Source organism: Callithrix jacchus, chromosome 9 (genome assembly GCF_049354715.1).
Source record: "Callithrix jacchus isolate 240 chromosome 9, calJac240_pri, whole genome shotgun sequence".
NCBI lineage: Eukaryota > Metazoa > Chordata > Mammalia > Primates > Cebidae > Callithrix > Callithrix jacchus.
The window spans coordinates 79,166,661-79,191,437 of record NC_133510.1 but is presented as its reverse complement, the minus strand read 5'-3'; the positions used below and the strand labels follow the sequence as shown (position 1 = coordinate 79,191,437).

Sequence of the window (24,777 nt, the reverse complement as noted above, 5' to 3'; positions counted from 1 at the left end):
AAAGTGTTAATTACAGTAACTTTGCAATATATTTTGAAATTAGGAAATGTAGTGTCTTCAGTTTTGTTCTTTCTCAAGATTGATTTAGCTATTTTGTTTTTTTTTAGATGGAGTTTCGCTCTTGTTACCCAGACTGAAGTGCAATGGCGTGATCTTGGCTCACTGCAACCTCCGCCTTCTGGGTTCAAGCAATTCTCCTGCCTCAGCCTCTTGAGTAGCTGGGACTACAGGCATACACCACCATGCCCAGCTAATTTTTGTATTTTTAGTAGAGATGGGGTTTCACCTTGTTGACCAGGATGGTCTCAATCTCTTGACCTCGTGATCCACCTGCCTCGGCCTCCCAAAGTGCTGGGATTATAGGCCTGAGCCACCGTGCCCGGCTGGATCCTTGTTGATTTTGTATTCTACAACTTTACTGAATTTGTTTACTTGCTCTAACCTTTTTTAATTTTTGAATTTAAAAATGTTTTCTTTGTGAGATAGTTGCCAGCTTTATTTACCACTAACTAAATCAACATTGTGCTCTGTTACTTAAACTTACATTAATATAAGTATATAATAATAGTTCTTGGCCTATATGCCACTATTTCCATGAATATTCGGAAAGAACAATACATCAATATAGTAACATACTACAACCTTCTCTCAGCAAGCATTTACCTTCACTGTTTACTATTTAAGGCTCTTTGTAGGTACTGGGTAAACAAACATGATTAAGACATGTTCCCTGACCTCAAAGTGGACAAATTATCTGGATATTTTCTTTTGAAATGTGCTGATATTTTTGCTACACGAGAGTCATGGTCATAATTGTGTTCTAACCTTTTTTTAAGGAAGTCTTTGGGTTTTCTATATATAAGAGTATGTCATCTGCAACCAGGGACAATTTTACTTCTTCTTTCCAATTTTAAGCCTTATATGTCATTTTCCTTTTTTTTTTTTTTTTGAGACAGTCTTGTGTTGTCATCCAGGCTAAAGTGCAGTGGTATGATCCTGGCTCTGGCAACCTCTGCCTCCTGGGTTCAAGCAATTCTCCTGCCTCACCCTCCCAAGTATCCTGTCACCGCACCCAGCTAATTTTTGTATTTTTAGTAAAGATAGAGTTTCACTATATTGGTCAGGCTGGTCTTGAACTCCTGACCTCAGCTGATCCACCGGCCTCTGCCTCCCAAAGTGCTGGCATTACAGGCGTGAGCCATTGCACCCACCCTATATTTCATTTTCTTGCCTAGCTATTCTGGCTAGAATATCCAGTACAATGTGGACTAAAATTGGCAAGAATTGGCACTCTTGTCTCATTTACCTTAGAGGAAATCCTTTCAATTTTTTTACTAGAGTGTGATGTTAGCTGTGGGCTTTGCATTTATATTTTTATCATGTTAAGGTCATTTTCCTCTATTACTATGTGTTGGGAATATATATCAACAAGGAGTTTTTATCAACTTGAATTTTGTGAATGCTTATGTATCAATTGAAACAATCATGTGATGATTATTTTTTATTCTGCTAATATGCTGTAACTGATTAGTTGATTTCATATATTGAAATCTTTGCATCTCTGGCATAAATCACACTTGGTCATGGTGTATGATCTTTTTAATGTGCTGTTGGATTTGCTTTGCAAGTATTTGTTGAAAATTTTTACATCAATATTCTTCAGGAATATTGACCTGTAGTTTTCTTGTGGTGTCTTTGTCTGTCTTTGGTATCAGCATAAAGCTGACTTCATGAGTTTAGTACTTTCTGTCTTCTTTAATTTTTCTGAAGAAGTCAAGAAGGATTGACAATCATTTGTCTTTAAAGTAGAGTTCACCAGGGAAGCCTGGTCCTGGACTTTTCTTTTTAGGCAAGTTTTTGATTACTGAATCAATCTCTGTACTAACTGTTAGTATGTTTGGGCATTCTATTTCTTCCTGATTTCAGTGTTGGTAGGTTGTATAGTAATTTATCCATTTATTCCAGGTTATCTAGTTTGTTGGCATATAGTTTTTCACAGTAGTCTCTTATGATCTTTTGTATTTCTGTGGCATCAGTTGTAATGTCTATTCTTTTATTTATGATTTTACTTATTTGACTTTTTTTTCTTATTCTAGCTGAGTTTAATTTTAATTATCTTTTTAAAAAAACCAGCTCTTACGTATGCTGATTTTTTTCTATTATTTTTCTATTTTCTATTTCATTTATTCCTAGTCTACTGTTTGTTATTTTTTTCTTCCTGCTAATTTTGAGCTTACTTTGTTCTTCTTTTTCTATCTTCTCAAGCTATAAATTTAGGTTATTTGAAATCTTTCTCATTTTTTAATGCACCTGTTTATCACTATGGCCTTAGTACTGCTTTTGCCAGAGCCCATAAGTTTTCATATGTTGCATTCTTGTTTGTTTAGATGAGTTTTCTAATTTAATTTCTGATATCTCCTTTGACCAAGTGGTTGTATTCAGAAATGTGCTAATTTCCATGTGTTTATGAATTTTCCAAATTCCTTCTGCTATTGATCTCTATTTGTTTTCATTACATTCAGAAAAGACACTTGGTATGATTTCAATCTTTTTTTTTTTTTTTTTTTTTGAGGCATAGTCTCACTCTGTCGCCCAGACTGGAGTGCAGTGGCATGATCTTGGCTCACTGTAACCTCCACCTCCCAGGTTCAAGCGATTGTTGTGCTTCAGCCTCCCCAGTAGCTGGGATTAGAGGTGCTCCTCAAGTCTGGCTAACTTCTTTATTTCTTTTTTTTTTTTTGAGACGGAGTTTCGATGTTGTCACCCAGACTAGAGTGCAATGGCATGATCTCGGCTCACCGCAACCTCCACCTCCTGGGTTCAAGCAATTCTCCTGCCTCAGCTTCCGGAGTAGCTGGGACTACAGGCACGCACCACCACCATGCCCAGCTAATTTTTGTATTTTAAGTAGAGACGAGGTTTCACCTTGTTGACCAGGATGGTCTCGATCTCTTGACCTTGTGATCTACCTGCCTCGGCCCCCCAAAGTGCTGGGATTATAGGTGTGAGCCACTACGCCCGGCCAACTTTTTTTTAATTAGTAGAGATGGAGTTTTACCATGTTGGCCAGACTATTCTCAAACACCTGACCTCAAGTGATCTGCTCCCTTTGGCCTCCCAAAGTGTTGGGATTACAGGTGTGAGCCACTGTGCCCAGCCTCAATCTTCTTAATGATGTTAAGATTAGTTTAGTGACTTAACATGATCTAGCCTGAAGGAAGATCTCTTTGTGCCTGAGAAGAATGTGTGTTTTGCTGCTATTAGGTGGAATATTCTGTATATGTCTGTGAAGGCCATTTGATCTAAATTGTAGTTCAAGTTCTGTTTCCTTATTAATCTCCTGTCCAGATGTTCTGTCCATTATTGAAAGTGGGTATTGAAATCTCCTATTATTGCATTGCTGCCTATTTCTCCCTTCAGTTCTGTCAATGTTTGCTTTATGTGTTTAGATGCTCTGCTATTGGATGCACATATATTTACAATTGTTATACATTCCTGGTGAATTGTGTTTGGAAAACTCTGCCCCTACCGCAAAAGCTCTCTCTCTCTCTCTCTTTCCCTCCCCCACAAAGAGGCTCCCTTATCTCTCACTTTACATACCGGCCCTAGCCCTCCCACTGCCCAGCTTCCCACCGCCCAGCTTCCCGCCCAGCAGTTCAAACTGACCAACAGTTGCCCACCACCTCGGCTTTTGGCTTCCCCACCCCCCAGCCCTTCAGCCCCCTATAAAACAACCCTGCCCCTCTGAGCGGCGCGGCCATTTTTCCTTTTCGTCCCGGCTGGTCCGCCCGGAGGCTCTTTCCTCTCAATAAAGCCTGAACTTAAGGAATTTCCTCTAGCCTGCGGTCCGGTTTCTTTCCCAATGAGCCCAGTCTTCCCGCAGAGGGTAGGTCGGACAAATTGCCCTTTTATTATTATACAAAGCTGTGATGGTAACACTGAGTGTCAACTTAATTGGATTGAAAGATGCAAACTATTAATCCTGGGTGTGTCTGTGAGGGTATTGCCAAAGGAGATTAACATTTGAGACAGTGGGCTGGGGAAGGCAAACCCACGCTTAATCTGGTGAACACCATTTAATCAGCTGCCAGTGATATGAAGCAGGAAGAAAAACATGAAAAGATTAGACTAGTGTAGCCTTCCAACCTACATCTTTCTTTCGTGCTGGAAGCTTCCTGCCCTCAAACATCAGACTCCAAGTTCTTCAGTTTTGGGACTTGGACTGGCTCTCCTTGTTCCTCAGCTTGCAGACACCCTAGTGTGGGACCTTGTGATCATGTGAATTAATACTTAATAAACTTCCATATATACATATGTATATATATGGAAGTTATATGTATATATATATTTGCATTTCAGTTATTACACTTATGTCTTACATCAAAACTAATGGTAACATTTTATACATATGTCCAAGTGTATTCCAATATTGAAGCAATGTTGCCTTCTGCCATGATTGTGAGGCCTCCCATTCACATGCAACTGTGAGTCAATTAAACCTCTTTCCTTTATAAATTACCCAGTCTCAGTTATTTCTTTATTAGCAGCATGAGAACAGACTAATAGAATAAATTAGTACCAGCAGAGTGGGGTGCTGCTGAAAAGATACCCAAAAATGTGTAAGTGACTTTGGAACTGGGTAATAGGCAGAGGTTGGAACCATTTGGAGGGCTCAGTGGAAAGCAGGAAAATGTGGGAAAGTTTGGAATTTCCTAGAGACTTGTTGAATGGCTTTGGCCAAAATGCTGATAGTGATATGCACAATAAAGTCCAGGCTGAGGTGGTCTCAGATGGAGATGAGGAACTTTTTGGGAACCGAAGAAAAGGTCCCTCTTGCTATGCAGAGACTGGAGGCATTTTTCCCTGCCCTTGAGGTCTGTGGAACTTTGAACTTGAGAGGGATGACTTAGGGTATCTGATAGAAGAAATTTCTGAGTAGCAAAGCATTCACGAGCTGATCTGGGTGCTGTTAAAAACATTCAGTTTTATGTATTCACAAAGATATGGTTTGGAATTAGAACTTATGTTTAAAAGGGATGCAGAACATAAAAGTTTGGAAAATTTACAGCCTAATGATGCAAAATTAAAAAAAGACCCATTTTTTCTGTGGAAAAATTCAGTCCAGCTACAGAAATTTACATGAGTAAAGAGGAACCAAATGTTAATTGCCATGACAATGGGGAAAATGCCTCCAGGGCATGTCAGAGGTCTTCACAGCAGCCCCTCCCCCACAGGGTTGGTGGCCTAGGAGGAAAAAAATAGTCCTGTGGCCTGGACTCAGAGGTTTGCTGCTTTGTGCAGTCTTGGGACTTGGTGCCCTGCATCCCAGCCATGACTAAAAGGGGCCAATGTACAGCTCAGGCCATTGCTTCAGAGGTTGTAATCCCCAAGCCTTGGTGGCTTGCACTTGGCATTTGTCCTGTGGGTGCACTAAAGTTAAGAATTGAGGTTTGGGAACCTCCACCGAGATTTCAGAGGATGTGTGGAAATGCACAGATGTCCAGGCAGAGGTGTGCTGCAGGGTCAGAGACCTCATGGAGAACCTCTGCTAGGGCAGTGTGGAAGGGAAATGTGGGGCGAGAGCCCCCACACAGAATACCCACTGGGGCAATTCCTAGTGGAGCTGTGAGAAGAGAGCCACTGTCCACTGAGAGCTTGCACTGTGTGCCTGGAAAAGCCACAGACACTCAATGCCATCCTGTGAAAGCAGCCAGGAAGGGGATTGTACCTTGCAAAGCCACAGGGCAGAGTTACCCAAAGCCTTAGGAGCCCACCTCTTGCATCAGCTTGCCCTGGATGTGAGACATGGAGTCAAAGGAGATCATTTTGGAATTTTCAGGTTTAGTGACTGCCCTATTGGATTTCAGACTTGCATGGGGCCTGTAGCACCTTATTTTGGCCAATTTCTCCCATTGGGAATGGGTATATTTACCTAATGCCTATACTTCCATCGTATCTAGGAAGTAACTAACTTGCTCTTGATTTTACAGGTTCATGGGTAGAAGGGACTTGCCTTGTCTCAGATAAGACTTTGGACTGTGGACTTTTTTGAGTTAATGCTGAAATGAGTTAAAACTAATCATGTGGTTGGAAAGACATGATTAGTTTTAAAATGTGAGCACATGAAATTTGGGAGAAGCCAGGGTGGAATTACATGGTTTGGCTGTATTCTCACCCAAATCTAATCTCAAATTGTAGCCCCCATAATTCCCATGTCTTGGGAGAGACCTGGTGAGAAGTAATGAAATCATGGGGGTTTGTCATTCCTGTGCTGTTCTTGGATAGTGAATAAGTCTTATGAGACCTGATTTTTGTTTGTTTGGAGACAAGGTCTTGCCCTATCACCCAGGCTAGAATGCAGTGGCACGATCTTGGTTCACTGCAAACTCCACCTCCTGGGTTCAAGCAATTCTCCTGCCTCAGCCTATCAAGTAGCTGGGACTACAGATGTGTGTCACCACACCCAGCTAATTTTTGTATTTTTAGTAGAGACGGGGTTTCACTGTGTTGGCCAGGCTTGTCTCAAACTCCTGACCTCAGGTGATCTGCCTTAAGTGCTGGGATTATAGGCATGAGCCACCATGCCTGGCCAATCTGGTGGTTTTATAAAGGGGAGTTCCCCTGCACATGTTCTCTCTGTTGCCTGCCACCATCGAAGATGTGATTTTGCTCCTCCTTAGCTTTCCACCATGATTGTGAGGCCTCCCCAGCCATGTGGAACTGTCAGTCAATTAAACCTCTTTCCTTTATAAACTACCCCATCTTGGGTATGTCTTTATCAGCAGTGTAAGAACAGACTAATACACATTCCATGCAATCTCCTATAGGATTTGGCCTCTATTTACTTTTTCAACTTAATTTCCAGCTATGCCAGTTTCACTCACTATAGTATATATTTCAGTTTCTAGCATAACCTGATGCTCAGAAGATGACTAATAACTATTGAAAAATTAATGCATAGAGATTGAGTTAAGTTTTATATATTTTTCAGGTGAAATGTCTAACTGGAGATTATAATAATTTGTGATTATATACGTGACTATGTTCTTTAGGAGACAGAACAAGGCTGGAGAGAGATCTGTTTGAGAGATTAACAAGAATTAGAACATGAAACGTATTCTCTTTTCTCCTCCTTTTTTCAGGAAATAGATCTAGAGTGAAAAGAGAAGGCTGAGTATTGAATTGTGGGAGAAATTAAAGAAATTGTAAACTTGCAAAGGAGACTGATAAGTCAGAAAGGTAGGAAGAAAACCAAAAGAATATACAACTCAAAAACTAAAGAAGGAGGTAATTTTTGCCCAAAAGCAAGCCAAGAGACAAAGAAGCTGCCAATTGGTAAGGGCTGCCAAAGTGAAAAGCCTATGTGGATCTAGTGCTAAGGTAATCTTTGAGCCATGGGTAAGATGCATAAGGAAAGGAAATCAGTAGGCAAAGAGAGGCTTTGAAGAATAACCAGCTGGGCTGGTGCCCTGGCAGCCTCCCATGCTGGAATGTGCCAGTCTCATGTTGATGGTGATTCAGAAGCTATATCTGGGCTCAGTGAGAAATAGTGATTTTCTTTTTAAAATAACCTTTTATTATTATAAAACTAGCATATGCATGTAGAAAGCACCAAACTACACATAAGCAAAGTAGGAAAATAAAAACAAACTACACATAAGCAAAGTAGGAAAATAAAAACAACCATATTCCCCCTTTCAGGGATTAACAGTTCACTGTATATCTTTCCAGTCATTATGTATCCCTATATATGCATATAAATATATAAATGTATTTTACCAAAATGATACCACAGTCAGTGTGTAGTTTTGTAACATATTTAATTTTTAAAATTAACAATTTTTACCTTTCCAAATCAATACATTTTTTATCCTATCTAAAACCCCAATTCAAATTTTTCCATTGGTCTCCAAAATATCTTTACTTTGAAAATTAGTAACTAAAAGCAAATAATTATTATTTACTTTTCCTTCCCAGTAGGAATCATATTTCAGGGTAACCAAATAGTTTCAGGTAATAAAGGCAAGCTCTAGGTTACTGAAGAAAGTCAGAATGTAGAATGAATAATGTATTTATAATTCTTTTACAATCTTACTGAAATTATTGACTCATGTAAGAGTTTTCAACAGGTGTTAAACCACAATGTTTATGTTTGAAAGGAAATGGACATCTGTATAGTAACAAAGCAATGCCATACAAATGACTTACCAGTCATAGTTTATAGTGGAGGGATGAGCCTGTCATCATATTCAGTTCGGTTGTCAGTCTAAATATCAATAATTGTGTATTAACCAAATAGCATCAAAGATACTATATAAAAATATATAACCTATAAGTATTCTATCCCCAAGTCTTTAAGTTGAATTATCCCGAAATCTTTACATCTATCTATTTCTTTTTTTTTTTTTTGAGACAGAGTTTTGCTCTTGTTACCCAGATTGGAGTGCAATGGCGCAGTCTCGGCTCACCGCAACCTCCGCCTCCTGGATTCAGGCAATTCTCCTGCCTCAGCATCCTGAGTAGCTGGGATTACAGGCATGCGCCCCCATGCCCAGCTAATTTTTTGTATTCTTAGTAGAGACGGGGTTTCACCATGTTGACCAGGATGGTCTCGATATCTTGACCTCGTGATCCACCCGCCTCGGCCTCCCAAAGTGCTGGGATTACAGGCTTAAGCCACCGCGCCCGGCCTACATCTATATATTTCAAAGGAAGATTTCAAATAAAGATTTCAAAAGGCCATTTTTACACCCGAAATCATAGATAAGATGTTCCGGGTTGCTAAGCAACACGGTGAAGGCAAAAGAATAATAATAAGAATGTGTGCATTACTGCATCATTCTTAGAGGTAAGTTTTGTTTTTGATTTTGATTTTTAGAGCCAGTCCCCTCTTGCTATTTTGCCCAGGCTGGAATGCTGTGGCACAATCATAGCTCACTGTATCCTCAAACGCCTGGGCTCAAGTGATCCTCCAGCCTCAACTTCCCAAGTAGCTAGGAATTACAGGTATGTGCCACCACACTTGGCTGATTTTTCAATTTTTTGTAGAGACAAGGTCTCGCTATGTTCCCCAGGCTGGTTTTGAACTTTTGACCTCGAGTGATCCTTCTACCTCAGGCTCTCAAACTGCTGGGATTATAGGCATGAGACAGAGTGCCTATTAAATTTTATTTACTGTAAATTGTTATACTAAGAAATAAGTGTGGCGGCCAGGCACGGTGGCTCACGCCTATAATCCCAGCACTTTGGGAGGCCGAGGCGGGTGGATCACGAGGTTAAGAGATCAAGACCATCCTGGTCAACATGCTGAAACCCCGTCTCTACTAAAAATACAAAAAAAATTAGCTGGGCATGGTGGTGCAAGCCTGTAGTCCCAGCTACTCAGGAGGCTGAGGCAGGAGAATTGCTTGAACCCAGAAGGCGGAGGTTGCGGTGAGCCGAGATCGTGCCATTGCACTCCAGTCTGGGTAACAATAGCGAAACTCCGTCTCAAAAAAAAAAAAAGAAAGAAAGAAAGAAAAGAAATAAGTGTGGCAAGAGGAAACTGGCTTAGAATGCCAACTCCATGTATGGTAAGAGGAGGTCTGATTGGAGATTTACTTGAATGGAAAACATAACTGAAATTTAGTGTTTCCTGGTTGTTAAAAAAGTGGCTTTCATTTTTATATCACATGAAAGATCCTGATACTTACATATTAGGGGTTGTATAGATTATTATATAAATCTGTATAATGGCCTGAAGTTGTGCCTGCCTGTGTATCGTTTATACAGAATCATACCAGTTGCTATAAAAGCCTTGGTAACAGTGAATAGATGATATGGTATATGGTCTGTGTGTAATTTTCCTCCAACTGAGTGTAGTGAAAATGCAGTTAGTAATATTGCGTAGAATATAATATTCCTAAAAGGTAGTAACCATAATAGTTTATATTTCTTGAGTTCTCTAATTCTTTTTTTTTGAGATGGAGTTTCACTCTTGTTACCCAGGCTGGAGTGCAATGGCACGATCTAGGCTCACTGCAACCTCCGCCTCCTGGGTTCAGGCAATTCTCCTGCCTCAGCCTCCTGAGTAGCTGGGACCACAGGCACGCACCACTGTGCCCAGCTAATTTTTTGTATTTTTAGTAGAGACGGGGTTTCACCATGTTGACCAGGATGGTCTCGATCTCTCAACCTCGTGATCCACCCACGTTGGCCTCCCAAAGTGCTGGGATTACAGGCGTGAGCCACTGCATCCGGCCCGAGTTCTCTAACTCTTTTAATATTATATGGGCCGGGTTCTCTAATTCTTTTAATATTATATGGGCCGGGTGCGGTGGTTCATGCACCATCTTGGTTCACTGCAACCTCTGCCTCCTGGGTTCAAGTGATTCTCCTGCCTCAGCATCCCAAGTACCTGGAATTAAGCACCTGCTACCATGCCTGGCTAATTTTTGTATTTTAGTAGAGACAGGATGGTCTTAAACTCCTGACCTCAGGTCATCTGCCTGCCTCGGCCTCCCAAAGTGCTGAGATTACAAGCATGAGCCACAACACCCAGCCCTAAATTTCTATTTGAGTTTTTTTTTTGCTACTTTTTAGGAATTTTGACAGTTGTGCATTTGGAATCTGTTCAAATTCTATTTGTAGCTGAATCATGTGAATGTCTATGCCAAGGAGATCAGTGCATCTGATTCTTAGCATCTCTAGAGTAATCTGTATTTGAAGAATGCTTTATATAAATTTGAACATGTTAGCATGTTCAATCAGATTTATTTACCACCAGTCTTATGATGTTCAGCCTTTCATAGTGGTTTAATAGATGTTTGGAGCAAATACCAGGTAGGCAGCATGGCTTGCTTTTGATTTGAATACTTTTCTGAAAAATAATCGTAGATAGGATAAGAAAGAAATGATTACTCTATTTTGTTAAGGGTAGAAAATAACAAGCAGTAGTTGTACAGTACTTTTCCATGGAATTGACCAACAGGTATAAAAAAGAAAGTGACATACTCTAAAAGTTTTTTTTTTTAATCTAAGGCAGGGACCCAGTTACATTTTAGAATGTCTTTAGGAAATGAGACATTAAAAAAACAAAAACCGGCTGGGTGCGGTGGCTCAAGCCTGTAATCCCAGCTACTCAGGAGGCTGAGGCAGGAGAATTGCCTGAACTCAGGAGGCGGAGGTTGCGGTGAGCCAAGATCGCGTCATTGCACTCCAGCCTGGGTAACAAGAGCGAAACTCCGTCTCAAAAAAACAAAAAACCCATAATCATGTACTATTATCACACTTAAGACAATTAACAATAATTCCTTAATATCCTGTAGTATCTAGTTGGTATTAAAATTTTCCTGATTGTTTCGTTATGTCTTTTTGTAAGTTGTTTGAGTCAGAATCTGATAAAGGTAAAGGTCCACATATTGCACTTGGTTCATTTATACGATGAGTCTATTATAAATCTCTAACAGTGCCCTCCCTTTTACTCTCTTGCCTTTATTTGTTCCATGAAGGTCATTTTTCTCTGAAATTTTCCCCGCCCTCAGTTCAGATAATTGTATTCATTTTGTGTACTAATTTAGCAACTTAAGGAAGGGGCGGGGGGTTAGGACACAAAGAATGCCAGTTCTAAGTCTATTTTCTGACTGCAGAAGGAAGTGGGGAATACGTAACAATGTGGGATCACAGGGTGGAGTTGGTGGCCATGTCTGGAAATGAGTTGACATTCAAAGATAAAATCTTTTTTTTTAATCAATGCGAGCTTCTTATGTTGCATAGATTGGCCTTGAACTCATAACCTCGCCTCCTCAAGTGCCAGGACAACTGGCCAGAGCCACCATGGCTCCCGTCAAAGATAAAATCTTACTTTGGGAGGCCGAGGCGGATGGATCACGAGGTCAAGAGGTTGAGACCATCCTGGTCAACATGGTAAAACCCCATCTCTACTAAAAATACAAAAAATTAGCTGGGCATGGTGGTGCGTGCCTGTAGTCCCAGCTACTCGGGAGGCTGAGGCAGGAGAATTGCTTGAACCCAGAAGGTGGAGGTTGTGGTGAGCCGAGATCGTGCCATTGCACTCCAGTCTGGGTAACAACAGCAAAACTCCGTCTCAAAACAAAAACAAAAACAAAACAACAACAACAACAACAACAAAAAACAAAGATAAAATCTTAAATAAAGATGTATCAATTCCAGCCTATTACCAGGAGGATATTACAGGGATTAAGGGTTAAAGGAAGCAAGGGAATGAGACTGGGAGTCTGGTCTCAGCTGTGCATGCAAGAATACCAGACAAAAGTAAGGCTCCTGTAGAACTGGACTAGAAACAATGGGGGGAGAATATCAACAGGGCCTAGAACAGAGGAATGAACCTGACAGGAATGTAGTGGACAGATGCTATTTTTATAGAGGGTAGGCACCTTCCTTTTCCACCATATCACTTCTGGGTAACAGTATTCTGAAGAGGTAAAAAACACTAAATACCTGGGAGATCTGGCAAAAGACATCTAGGTAGTACCTGTGGTTGGGACGAGTGAGTAGATGGTTACTACCTGATAATGCTGTAAGCATATGTGGCACCTTCACTCCCAGAACAGCAACGAGTTTTGAAATACTGTTGGTTTATAGGGTGAAGACTCTTGCTAGCTTTATACTCATTTCAGGAAAGAGGTAGAACAACATACAGATACTCAATAATTTTTTTTTTGTAAGTGAGTATAGGACCCAGTACAAACTGATAACTTGTTAAATTGAAAGAATTCATATACAACCTGGTTTATAAAAATTTAATTACTGTGACTTCTCAGGAATTTCATAGACTTGTATAAATACAGGTTGGACAAAGCTAACTAGAATAATCTTGTAATTATCTAGTAACCTAGTAGTTAATAGGAATACTAGTAATATATAAACTTTTACATATATTAAGAGATATAAATAAAAGTCATTTGGACAGTCTTCAATGAAATTATAGATTTGGTTTTATCAAGAAAATATTCTATGGTGTGGTGGCTCACACCTGTAATCCTAGTGACTCAGGAGGCTGAGGAGGGAGATCACTTGAACCCAGGAGTTTGAGACCACAGTGCACATCGCTGCACTTCAGCCTGGCTGACAGAGTGAGACCCTGTTTCTATAACAAAAATAAAGTAGTATATAACTAAATATACTTTGAATAATCTCATGTGATTGAGGAAAAAAGAGTCAAGCTCTTGTTAAAAAAAAGTAAGGTATAATTTATTTGCAATATAGTTACTGCTTTGGAAATCTAAGGGATTATGCGTTTGATGCTTCCCCTGTTTAAATATTTATGACAAATTTAAAAAATATACTCTCCTAAAATTGAAATGAAAAACACATTTACAATTAGAAATTTGTAGTCTAAGTAGCAATCAGAAAGAAATGGGTTCTTTTTTTTTTTGAGATGGAGTTTCGCTGTTGTTACCCAGACTGGAGTGCATCTCACGACCTTGGCTCAACGCAACCTCCCCCTCCTGGGTTCAAGCAATTCTCCTGCCTCAGCTTCCCGAGTAGCTGGGACTACAGGCACGCACCACCATGCTCAGCTATTTCTGTATTTTTAGTAGAGACGGGGTTTCACGTTGTTGACCAGGATGGTCTCGATCTCTTGACCTCACGATCCACCCGCCTCGGCCTCCCAAAGTGCTGGGATTATAGGCGTGAGCCACCAAGCCCGGCCTAGGGTTCTTCTTATTATTAGAATTTATTTTGAGTTTAAGATGTCCTCTGAATTGAGTTAAAACTCAGGAGTCAATCCTTACCTGGGCACAAATTTCTAGCTATTTCCAGAGATGCTGTTAAAAGTCATAGCATGCACCTAATTTTGAAAAGGCAATGTGGGTGGAAAGAGTAGGCAGAGCTTTTCAATAAGATTTAATAGTCTTTAACCTGTGAATACATAATTACATAATTTGTTATGATGAATTTCATTTATAGACTTCTATGGAGGGAATCATTAATACTTCATAGTTAAGTGAAAATAGTACATAATTCTGCTTTTTATTACTCTAAATCATAATCTCCTAAATATATGCTACTTTCTTAGTCTAATTATATAATATATCATCTTCCCTGGTACATTATATAAATTTGAAATGTCATTGTGAAGAAAAACACTTAAAATGCTTTTATTTAAAGAGACAATACCAATAATATATTTACACAACTTGCCTCTGTGGATGAGAAAAGAAGAAATGATGTTTTTGCTTTTAAAGATATGTATCAGACAGAGATCATAGTACAAGTTAGTAAAATACTTGGTCCAATGAGGTCTGTTAAATAGTAGGCATAAAATGCAAATTTGATTGGGCCTATTTCTAATGTTAGGTATGTGAATGATTATATTTTTTCTTTAAAAAAACTTATTAAAATTATTTTAACAATACTTATTGTTTGCATTGCCAATTTTATTTAGATTTAGGCAAATATCTACCACTCTTATTTTCAACTCTCAGACTTTCCATTTGGGTTCATTTTCTTCTCCTTTTTTCTGAGACAGGGTCTCTCTCTGTCATCCAGGCTGGAGTATAATGGTGTGATCATGTTTCACTGCAGCCTTAATCTCCCAGGCTCAAGCAATCTTCCTATCTCAGCCTCCTGGGTCAGGACCACAGGCACGTCACTACACCCAGCTAATTTTTAAATTTTGTGTAGAGATAACATCTCAATATGTTTTCCAAGCTGGTCTCAAACTCCTGGGCTCATATGATCCTCCTGCCTCAGCCTCCCAAAGTGCTGGGATTTACAGGCATGAGCCACTGTGCCTGGCCTGGGATCATTTTCTTTCCGTTTGAAGAAAGAAATTTTTTATTTTTATTTTTTATTTTTTTGAGACAGAGTGCAATGGTGCGATCTCGGCTCACTGCAACCTCCGCCTCCTGGATTCAAGCAATTCTCCTATCTCAGCCTCCCGAGTAGCTGGGACTACAGGCTTGTGCCACCATGCCCAGCTAAGTTTTGTATTTTTAGTGGAGACAGGGTTTCACCATGTTGACCAGGATGGTCTTGATCTCTTGACCTAGTGATCCACCCGCCTCGGCCTCCCAAAGTGCTGGGATTATAGGCGTGAGCCACCGCGCCCAGCAAGAAATTTCTTTAGACTTTCCTTGAGTGAGACTCTGACAGTAGCAAATTCTGCTTTTGCTTGCTGGAAAATATCTTTAGCCTTATTCTTGAATGATTTTTTTCACTGGGAACTGAACTCTAGGCTGATAGCCATTTTCTTTTAGTCCACCGAAGGTATTATTCCATTGTCTTCTGGTTTTCACTGGTGCTGATGAAAAGTAATTTACCCAACACTTTGAAGATAACTGTATTTTTTCTTTGTTGCTTTTGAGGTTTTCTTTTTTGTTTTTGGTGTTCTGCAGTTTCACTGTGATGTATCTTAGCATGGTTTTATTATTCTTTAACTTGCTTGGGATTTGGGAGGCTTCCTAAGTCTGTGAGTTGGAATCTTTCATCCGTTATGGAAAGTTTACAATCACTGTCTTGTTTTAGAGTTTGTTTGTGCTATCTTAAGTGTGTACTGTTTCTCACTAATGGTGTCTTATTCTGTGCTTATTTTTTTTTAAATGTGAGCTACTTATTTCTTTAATACTATATTTATAGTCATTCTTTATGGCTTAAGATGAAGGTGGGTTCCTCCACAGAGGATTGGCATTTACTTCTGCCAGGTGTCTGAGAGCATTATCAGTCAAAAATTTTTAATTACGGCCGGCACTGTGGCTCATACCTCTAATTTGTTGAGAGGCTGAGTCAGGCAGATCACCTGAGGTCAGGAGACCAGCCTAGCCATCATGGTGAAACCCTGTCTCTACTAAAAATACAAAAATTAGCTGGGTGTGGTGGCATGTGCCTGTAATCCCAGCTACTCAGGAGGCTGAGGCAGGAGAATTGCTTGAACCTGGGAGGTGGAGGTTGCAGTGAGCAGAGATTATACCACTGCACTCCAACCTGGGCAACAGGGTGAGACTCCCTGACCAAAAAAAAAAATCTTAATTATTAACTTGAGGTTTTTGGGGATCACCCAGGTAATAAGAATTCAGGCTACATTTTTGTGTGAGGATTGGATTGTGGTTCCCAATTCTCAGATATGATTTTGTTTTTCCCCTGTCTACTAGGTGTCAAGGTTTAAGATGGCTAATTGTCTTTGTAGACTCTGGGGGATGGTGCCCATGCTAGTAAGAAGCAAGTTTATTTCTAGTATATCCTTACACTAAATGAATAATCCTTGGAATTACAGGTTTTTTTGGTGTGTGTGTGTGTGTGTGTGCGCGCGCGCACGCGCGCGCACATAATCAGGTCATGGGTTTTGCATCTTTCTTATAAGGCCATGAAAACTAAAGCTCCTAGTAATTGGGTTTAGCACATGCCCTTGAGATAAAGGTTGGCTGACTCTGCTAAACTCTAGGTTCCTGCCTTCATTTAGTTTTTTAACTTAATAATTTCCTACCTTATTGTCAGTTAATCAGTATATTAAAGAAGATTTAAAAAATGTTTTTTCCAGGGATTTTGTTTCCAGTGTGACCTAGTCCTTGATATTTCTAGAAATAGAATCCTATATTCTCTTTATACTTTATTATCCAAATTTTCCTCAAGGGATATTTAAGACAAATAATAGTTAACAGAAATATTTAAAATCAATATGCAAATATCTTACATGCAAATATTTTGCATGCAAATCTATAGATTTTATAAAGACTGCTTCTTAACATGAATTTTAGGTAGATGTTTACCAAAATCTGGTTGACTAGTTTGTAGAAGTTTATTATTTATTTTATTAAATAGACAAATATTTTTGGCTATATAGTACATTTAGCCTTTGACTCACGAATTCTTGGCTCAAATTCACTTTAGATGATTTGCAAGATTCTGCTATGTAACAAACAATCTCAAAAACATTTGTGATTTACAACAACAAATATTTTTGTTTTACTCTTGTTTCACATTAGTAGCTGTATGTCAGGAGATGCAAGTCAGCCGCTGCAGTTCTGTACAGGGTGAGAGTTTCAGGTCTGCTCTATATACTTTCTTATTCTGATATCTTGTCTGGAACATACCTTTCTCATGGCAGGCAGTACAATAGTGAAAAATTGACCTGAATTTTGCAATCAAATTTAAAGCTTCTGCTTTGATTTAGCATTTAACATCTGCTCACAGAGCCCTTGCTAACGCAGATCACATGACCAATAAGAATACAACTCTTCAAAGCTGTGTTGAACACCTTATTTATGGCTGAGGTTGCTCTTAATCTAAATTCTCTTCCAGAAAATGAGGATTTTAGTCTAGAATCCTGATTAGTAATTGTCAGCAACATAAATGTCTAATGGAACAAACCAAATGGAAAAAAGAAAACAACCTCAAGTCACATTTCTGTCATTCTAGGTCAGGGTTGAAATATACTCTGTGGGAAAGGCTGTCAAGCCTGTCAGTGTTTAAACTAATTTGGAAAGAACTTTTCATTCTTAGAAATGTATAATTAATTAAGCAGTAGGCAAAAGAGACGAATTCTCATTGGAGTTAAAATTGGATAGTTAAAATAAAAAAGCTTTATTTCAAAATGTCATTCTTAAAATCATTTTAAGAGTAGCAAACTTGCAGGGGATCGCTGGGAGTTACTGAATAGTTTTCAGTTACAGTGCAGGTCACATATTAGTTTCTGTTTATGTTGTCATTACATTGAAAATGCTAGATTGAATTATCATTTACTGGAATTACAATATTAGATTTGAAAGAATCTAAAAAACTGATTTTTCAACTGTAGTGCATTAATATATTTTTGTGTTGCAATCAGTTAAGTATGTGAAAATCATTAGTAATACAAGTAACTATATACTAGTGATGATCATAGAAGATTGTGAAAGATATACTCACATTTGTTTTGCAATATCTTTACTTTTGATTACTTGCATTCTGATTTTCTTTCTTTTTTGATTGGAGCTGAAAGGACTTAAACCTAGGCTATAAGTAATTTGCATAATCCTGAGTATATCACGGCTGTTTGTTTCAAATATGATTGCCATCCACTGGGGAAAAAAAAGGTTTAGTATCATTTCTTAAAGAGCACGTAGTCCTACCTTGATCAGAACCTGAAATGCAGAGAGTAATCTATCTAGTCATACAACTCATTAGCTAAGTCTGTATCCCAGGCTTCCTTGCTTCCAGTACATTGCTTTTTCCAACAAAATGATCAAATTTTCAAAAGCCAATGTATGAAATTGGGGCTGAGGCAGAAGAGAATTAGGCAAGGCAATTTGCCACCTTTTTCTAATCTATAGTCTCCAAAGTAAAAGAAAAGTACCAGGGAAATGTCCAGATGGTGTATTTTGCATGTTATCTATGATCTAGGAACATTTCTTTTCAAATCTATTTGATTGCAACTCACAGTAAGAAATTGTTTAAATCACAACATAGGACATACCCTCATTTTCCACTATATTTGAAACAAAAAGGTTCATGAAGCAATTTTTGCCCTTACTAGATATTTTACACTCTGATCTTTTATACCGTATTACATTCTAGCTAATTTCATATAAAAAATAAAACGGATTTTTGAGTTGTAGTTTGAAAAACATGCAACTCCAAAGTTATTAGCTTTGCTGAAATAATGTCACAGAATAATAAACTTCCTTCACGTTTATTTGTACTACTGTCTCTCAGGCTTCAGAACAGAACCTGGTAGAATCTTTTCCTCTTTGGAACACCAGTTCATGACAATATCTCAGAGATTTAGACTCATTGTTTCCCACATTTACATCTCTGAATTCAAGATGTGTCTCAGACCAGTTGCTGTGAGCCACCACTTTGGGAGGCCGAGGCGGGTGAATGATTTGAGGTCAGGAGTTCAATACCAGCCTGGCCAACATGGTAAAACCCCCTCTGTACTAAAACTACAAAAATTATCTGGGCATCATGGTGCAGTGCCTGCAATCCCAGCTTCTCAGGAGGCTGAGGCAGGAGAACCGTTTGAGCCTGAAAGGCGGAAGACACGATGGGCCAAGATGGCGCCACTGCATTCCAATCTGGGAGACACAGTGGGATCTTGTCTCAAAAAAAAAAAAAAAGCAATGTGGCTTAAAGGTGCCTTACATATCAGTGGTAGGGCACAGTTTCATTGGCTGCCTTTGTTTACTTTCTTGGGTAACATACAACAGTAAGTCTATGATTTTTTAAGAGCTACTATACAATATATTAATAATAAGGATTATATAGGTCATACTCTATTGCTTATAAATTTCATTTTTTTTTTTTTGAGACCGAGTTTCGCTCTAGTTACCCAGGCTGGAGTGCAATGGCGCATTCTCGGCTCACTACAACCTCCTCCTCCTGGGTTCAAACGATTCTCCTGTCTCAGCCTCCCAAGTAGCTGGGATTACAGGCATGTGCCACCATGCCCGGCTAATTTTTTTTTTGTATTTAGTAGAGATGGGGTTTCACTATGTTGGCCAGGATGATCTCGATCTCTTGACCTCGTGATCCACCCGCTGCGGCTTCCCAAAGTGCTGGGATTACAGGCGTGAGCCACCGCGCCCAGCCCTGCTTATTAATTTCAATGTAACCAGCTTATCAGAATGCCTCTGACTTCTTGTCAAGAAAATGTAATGAGATGAGAATTCCTTAAGAAAAAATCCTTAGTTCTGGGCTTCAAGGGAAAATGAGTTATGACCCCAGTTTAATTATTACAGAAACTTTTCTCATTTGCCTTCAATGTGATCAGGGTTTGAGTATGATCTTTCTCTAGTCTACCTCCCTTACTTCTGAATAGTTATTTCATTAGGTGGCTAGAGGGGTCTTCAGGTCATGGCTAAAAAAGAAAGGAAAAGGTTAAGTCCCAGAGTTAAGGCATTAGGAAAAAAGCTAAGGCCTTAGAATTAAAAAAAAAAAAATTAGGCTTTAAAAATGGAACAAACTGCCAAATTCCTGTGTACCCGTTTAAACTGTCACCAACCTAACACACTGTAAAACTTAATGACTGCAAAACTGGCAGCAGGATCCTGAACATAACAAGGAACAAAAATAAGTTTGCTAGGCTGTTTTCATCCCAGCGTGATTGAAATACACCAGTTTCCTCAAACAAAAAAAAACTCTCCAATGAGGAAAGCAGTAAATTAAACGCCACAGTTAATATGCTACTAAAAATAGGAACAAGTAGTTACTGAATGCTTCTCACGTCAGAGTCTCTCCACCACAAAGTGTGTTTTTCTTTGTTTTGCTAAAGCTTTCACCAAGCCTAAGGGCTGGGGAGGAGGCCTGACTGAGCCCCACGCCCTACGGTGCAGTTTCCTCTGGTTCGGAAGGGCCCGGTATGACCAGTCCAGAAGGCCTAGCCAATCAATAGGCGCTGGGCCGACGGCAGTGGGTTCGCTTCCTGAGGCCGCCCTTGGGTATACGGAAGGGGACTGGCTGGCGATAACACCATGGCAAAACAAGATGGACTGTGGCTCCACAGCGGTTCGCGCCCGCCGGGCAGGAGAAGCAACTCCAAGGCCGCGTAGGCTCACCGTCACGTGACGGGAAGAGGGCGTGGCCGCAACCTGCGAGCCGGGAGGCGGGGCCTCCGGGGGAGGGCGCTAGAATGTGAAGGATCTTGGCGGTTCTGGGTGCCCAGAAAGGCGGCGACGCGGCGGATGACAACATTAGGCCGCGACACGCTCCTGGCCAGGCGGCGGCTGTAGTGTTAGGTTTGGCCGCAGCAGTAGCCGCTGCCGGTAGCGAGCAGACGGAGGGTAGGTGGGGGTCCGTTCTGGCCGGTGGGCCGCGAGGCCGAAAGTTCCCGCCCGGCTCGGGGGCCGAGCCAGCAGTGCCTCCGCGGCAGCGGGGCAGCGCCCTGCTTCCAGGCTCGCGCCCCAGCTGCCGCCGACTACAGCGGTCGAGAGAAGTTGGGGTTCGACTGGATGCGCACAGGGCCCGGGACCCCAGCGCCGCGGTGACCCCGGAGGAACTGGCTCCTTGCGTCCCGCGTCCCTGGGAGCTCCTCACTGGTGAGTGGTGCTCCATTCTTGAGGTGGGGGTGCTGGGTCTGCACCCCCCCCCCCCAGGGCGACTGCGCACCCTTATTGCCACGTTCTGAACTCGGGCTGTCGGAGACTCCTGGCCACTAGCGCTGAGGAGTTCTTCGGCTCCTTTGTCCCCTTTTGGAGTAGGGGTTTGGAAAGGCTGGCGGGGTGGAGTGTTTTAGGGCCCACAGTAGGTACATCTGCAGCCTTACAAAGCCGTGGCAGAGGAACGGGGAGTGGGAGGCTGTAGGAGCATTTCGACCGCCGCGGGTGTCTGTCCCTCCTGAAGTTTGACAGGTCGATGGCAGGGTCTCGTTGGGAGCCCCCGCGCTGAGGAGAGCTGGCGCTTTGTCGCTCAGTGCGGTCGAGGCGAGGCTCCTTTTTTCCCTGTGACAGTACCAGAGGAGGCTGTGCCGCGCACCGCAGACCGCACCCGCCTTTGCAGAGCCAAGCGACACGGTGTTGTTCCTCTAAGCCTCAGTTCTCCCAGCCTTCTTGTAACGTAGGAGGAAAGGCAAGCCTTTGCTGTGCTTTTAAATTTAGTGTTTGTTTCTAAGCCCTCTCTCAAGAGTGGAATTAGGTTCCAAGGAGCTTCACATGGAGCATGCTTTAGGTTCATTGAGCCACCCATTCAAGACTGGTTGAGGCGAAGCAACAGTATATGCAGATTTTCCATTCACAAAAGTCGTTTAATACTCTTCTTTATGAGAGACATGTGCGTTGCAGAACGTAACCTAATTTCATTTTATTTAAAGGCTTTCTAAAATAATAAGTAACTTGGACTTCTACATAAACAGATGAGTAAACTCTGGTAATGTAAGTATATGTGCGTTAAATAAAAAATGTAATGATGTTTTTGCCTTTCTGCTGCTAGAAGACTTAAATGATGTCTGAGTAGCAATACAGTGTCTTCTGCATGGCAGTTAAGTTTTTCCCCATATTAGTGCTGCTTTTGAAATAATCATTTAAAGCAGTTTTGCCTCCCTTAGTATCTAGAGAGAGCAAGAATTGTGGAGAATAGTGGGTGAATTGATTGTTAGATTTTGCCAGTTTCCTAGGGTTTCATCTCAACTTGATCATGCTAAGAGGTTATGATCAGTATCTATGCTTGCTAGAACCTGTTTTACAGTGAAATTATTAAGATCATGCTAGTTTAATAAAACAGAAAAGGGTCAGGCCATGCAGTTTAATAAATCCTTTATGAAAGTACAACTAATTTCAAATGTTCGTTACCTTTTCTTTTTTTAATATTAACTATGTATGGAGTGACTGTAATATGCCTGCTCAAAGGGCTGGGAAAGGGAATAGATGAAACTTAAGCTACCTTTAGGTCTTTAATTATGGAGATTAAGTTATTGCAGTCACATTCCATGTCAACCGTTTGAGCAGCAATACCGTGTACACAGGTGCTTAGAAATGTCTGTTTAATTAAAAATGGTCCTGGTTTATCTCTCTTTGAATCATAATAGTTATTGAATCACTGATCTGTGGAAAGATGCTACTATATTTTTCAGTTAGAATGTTATAGCATTTTAGAGGCAGTCAAATATGTTTTTTTATAACACATTCAGGGTACTTATACATTTGGCAATATTCAGTTCCTTGGTTCATTTAAAAATTGAAAGCCTTAAAATACAGTTTGGAGATAAATTTAGAATTGTGTGTAATGAAGTTATGTTTTAGTTTGCTTTAAGAAAAATGATAGTATCAATTTGTAAAATATTAATTACAAAAAGTTTTTTTTTTTTTTGAGACAGAGTTTCACTCTGTTGTCCAGGCTGGAGTGCAGTGGTGCAACTTGGCTCACTGCAGCCTCTGCCTCCTGAGTAACTGGGATTACAGGTATGGGCCACCATGCCCAGCTAATTTTTGTATTTTTAGTAGAGTCGGGGTTTCACCATGTTGGCCAGGCTGGTCTCAAACTCCTGGCCTCAAGTGATCCACCCGCCTCAGCTCCCTAGTGCCGGGATTACAAGTGTGAGCCACTGCACCCGGTGGATCTTTTAAAGTATGAATCGCAGATTTATTTATTTATTAAGAGACAAAGTCTTGCTCTGTTGCCCCAGGCTGGAGTGCAGTGTCGTGATCTTGGCTGCAACCTCCACCTCCTGAGTTCAAGCCATTCTCTCTTCTCAGCCTCCTGAGTAGCTGGGATTACAGACATCGGCTATCATGACTGGCTAAATTTTGTATTTTAATAGAGATGGAGTTTCACCCTGTTGGTCAGGCTGATCTTGAACTCTTGACCTCAGGTGATTCACTCGCCTCCCCAAAGTGCTAGGATAGGATTATAGGCATGAGACACCATCCCCGCTGAGAGATTTTAGATCTATCTTTCTTCCCACCTTGGTCCATATCCCTCATATACCCTCACAAACTCATAAAATTCTCATGTAGAAGACATGATAGAAGGAATTTTTCTTGCTGAAAAGTGTTACCAAGCTTGCAAGGGAGAGAGCTATTTTCAGAGACTTTATAGGGAAGAAATCCTAGTCGTAGAGCATCATATTCTTATACCCTGTGTTATTTTTACCTTTGTTGAAGATCCAGAGAATGTAAATGCTCCATAATAGCAAGGACCTTGTCTGTTTTGCTCACCATTGAATCTCCAAAGGCTCAATAGTTAAGAATGTAAAAAATCTAGTTCCAGATATATGACTGGAGAACAAAAAGAGTATCTGATAATGTAGTCCAAACTAAATGCAAGCAGTGAAGTGATAAAGGAAGGATGTTAGCATGGGAGAAGGGGAACAGGTCATTTAATCTGGGAAGCTTTCTTGGAGAAGGTGATTCTCGAGTTAGGTTTTGGTGTAGGTAGGTTGTGTGTCTGAAGATAAGTGGTGTCTAAGGGGTAGACAGTGTGTAGCAAAGCATTCAAATCAGACTGAATAAATTGTGTCAGATTAAGCCCAGGGAATCTTTTTTTGTAACATTATGAAGAATTTTTCATCTCCCATCACAATTTTCAGCTCTCCCTAGATAAAAAGATTAACATGTTTTACTAGAGCAGAGATTTAGAGTCCTTGAGTTTTGGAAATACAGTGAAGGTCAGAAAATTCGAATTGATGTTCTGACTGAATCGTACATAAGCATTGTTTCCATCAGCAAATCACTTGGCCTTAGTTTTCTCATTTGTAAAATCAGGATGATAATCCATGGTCGTTGGGAGAACAAAATTACATAATGCATGTGAAAGTGCCTACCTCAATATGAATGTGCCTACCTCAGCAGTATGACACTTAGGAGGACTTCAGCAAATACAAAATTATTTATAATGTTTGTCTCCAGATCTTTAAAAAATCTTTTGATTCATTTATCATAAACTCTAATATTTGTTTGACTCATCTAGCTTACTTATGGTATTGTGTTTAAATTGATCAGAATCAAAATTCTAGATAATTTCCTTTCAGTCAGTTTAATGTTTTCTGATAGAAATGAGGCCTAATTGTATTACTGCTTAATGTTATAGACCACAATGAATGCTAGAAGCCTCAAATTTTTGAAGCTCAAAGTAAGGGATGTATGTAGCTAAATATCTGAGCCTTTAAGCTTTTTTTTCTCTACAGAATTTGTTTTTGAAGAAGTTGTCTTTACTTGTAATGTCATTTATCCATTGTTGTGATGAAATAAGGGGTTTTCTAGTTAAGAAAAAATTTACCAAAAATATTTTCAGTGATGTGACTGTAAGTCATGAAGATCTCTACTTTCTGTATTTTATTATAAAATTCAGTATTTCTTGAGCAAACAAATAGAAATCTGCATTATTTCTTATCTAACTTTTTGTGCC

General features: G+C 40.2%; 1 protein-coding gene across 9 annotated transcripts in view; it reads left to right on the top strand.

Annotated features, from left to right (window-relative positions):
- Positions 1 to 3,753: 3,753 nt before the first annotated feature.
- OSBPL8 (oxysterol binding protein like 8) overlaps positions 3,754 to 24,777 on the top strand; it is a 207,104-nt gene continuing 186,080 nt past the window's right edge. For 7 of the 9 annotated variants that reach the window (XM_078336918.1, XM_078336916.1, XM_017976224.4 and 4 more), the window contains exon 1: positions 20,567 to 20,975. The gene's annotated coding sequence lies outside the window, so the exon portion shown is untranslated. Of the gene's footprint in view, positions 3,887 to 20,566; positions 20,976 to 21,367; positions 21,807 to 24,777 lie in introns of those variants that run through there. The other 2 variants (XM_078336914.1, XM_035257079.3) reach the window with 2 other exon arrangements.